A 2,113-nucleotide genomic window follows, 5' to 3' on the forward strand; every position below is an offset into this window, starting at 1 on the left:
CGATTTCAAACCGGCATTTCAGTCAGACTTCAGGGGGCAATTTGACAGATATCTGTGCGGATTCCTGCACAGATGTCTATTGAAATCCCCCCGAAGTCGCCAAAAGTAGTGCAGGAACTACTTTCGGGAATCGATGCCATGCCAAATCGGCCCAATGTGAACGTGGGCTTGAAGTGTTACTAAACCCACAACAGTAAAATCAGTCTGTATATGCAGCATAGGAGGCTTGCTATACTCACTGTGGAACTTAAGGGGTTAATCCCTTTAGGCTGTTTTTATCCTGTATGCACAGATCCTTCCCTGCACTGTCTATCTGGGGGAAGGCCAGCTAACACACAGGCAGGGTAGCGAACCTGCACATGCTCAGTTGTGTCTTTTATGCTGGAGAGAACATTTCCTTGTTCTCAGAGCTAGCCAGGTCACATGATATTAACATCACACATGTGGGCGTGTATACAGGCTATATTGGAAATCTCCTCCTACCTGAACACACAGCTCTGGACAAACTCTGCAGGTTATCATGCGACCGTGGTATACAGATCAGCCAAAAAGGTATATAGTGGCAGTATTTTAATGTAAAAAGAAGATTTATAAGCTGTGGGCGAGCAGAGGAACTATTTTCATATTACTGGGTTTAGTAACACTTTAATGCTATTGAGTTCCATGTTTCACAACTGCATCTGACCCACAGTTGGCCTGCTGACTTCTATTTGATCCCCTTCTAAGCTGATTCAAGCTGCTTTTGCATTCCTCTAGTATGGGGGGAAAGTTCTGACGCAAACAAAAGCCAGATCCTATGCAAAACAAGAATACAAACAGGAGTGCACCAATTCCATGCATTAGAAGCAGGGCTGGTGCCACCACTAGGCAAACTAGGCAGCCGCCTAGGGCATACTGCTGCCTAGGGCGCCTGGCCACGGGTGTTCCTACTCTCTTCTCTCTGCAGCAAGCAGCTAAGTCTCAGCATCAGCAGACAGCCATCGCTCCATTCGCACATAGTGTCAGAGGCGCAGCGGTGGCGTTGGTATGGTAGGCTGTATTTGATGGGCGCTGGTAGGCTGCATTGATGGGCACTGGTAGGCTGCATTTGATGGGCGCTCGTAGGCTGCATTGATGGACGCTGGTAGGCTGCATTGATGGGTGCTGGTAGGCTGCACTGATGGCCGCTGGTAGGCTGCATTGATGGCCACTGGTAGGCTGCATTGATGGACGCTGGTAGGCTGCATTGATGGGCGCTGGTAGGCTGCATTGATGGGCACTGGTAGGCTGCACTGATGGGCACTGGTAGGCTGCATTGATGGGCACTGGTAGGCTGCACTGATGGGTGCTGGTAGGCTGCATTGATGGGCACTGGTAGGCTGCACTGATGGGTGCTGGTAGGCTGCATTTGATGGGCATTGGTAGGCTGCATTTGATGGGCGCTGGTAGGCTGCATTGATGGGCGCTGGTAGGCTGCATTGATGGGCGCTGGTAGGCTGCACTGATGGGTGCTGGTAGGCTGCACTGATGGGTGCTGGTAGGCTGCATTTGATGGGTGTTGGTAGGCTGCATTTGATGGGCGCTGGTGAGGCTGCATTGATGGATGCTGGTAGGCTGCATTGATGGGCGTTGGTAGGCTGCATTGATGGGCGCTGGTAGGCTGCACTGATGGGCGCTGGTAGGCTGCATTGATGGGCGCTGGTAGGCTGCATTGATGGCCGCTGGTAGGCTGCACTGATGGGCACTGGTAGGCTGCATTGATGGGCACTGGTAGGCTGCACTGATGGGCGCTGGTAGGCTGCATTTGATGGGTGCTGGTGAGGCTGCATTTGATAGGCGCTTCATTAAAAATGTGGGGTATACATGGTCAGGGCAAAGGGGGTGGAGTGAGGGGTGGATCCAAGAGGGGGGGTTGGGGGGGGGGCGTAAAATGAGGTTTCGTCTAGGGTGTCAAAGATCCTTGCACCAGCCCTGATTAGAATTGATTTATTACATTAAAGAAGAACCTTACACATTCACATATGAGTAGTAGGAGATGGATGTGCTTATAGACTGGTCAGATACTGGTTTTTACATTGTAGATTGATCACACATTTATTTCTGCAGCATAGATTAGTCATCATACGGCAATATC

Source organism: Aquarana catesbeiana, linkage group LG11 (genome assembly GCF_042186555.1).
Source record: "Aquarana catesbeiana isolate 2022-GZ linkage group LG11, ASM4218655v1, whole genome shotgun sequence".
Taxonomy (NCBI): domain Eukaryota; kingdom Metazoa; phylum Chordata; class Amphibia; order Anura; family Ranidae; genus Aquarana; species Aquarana catesbeiana.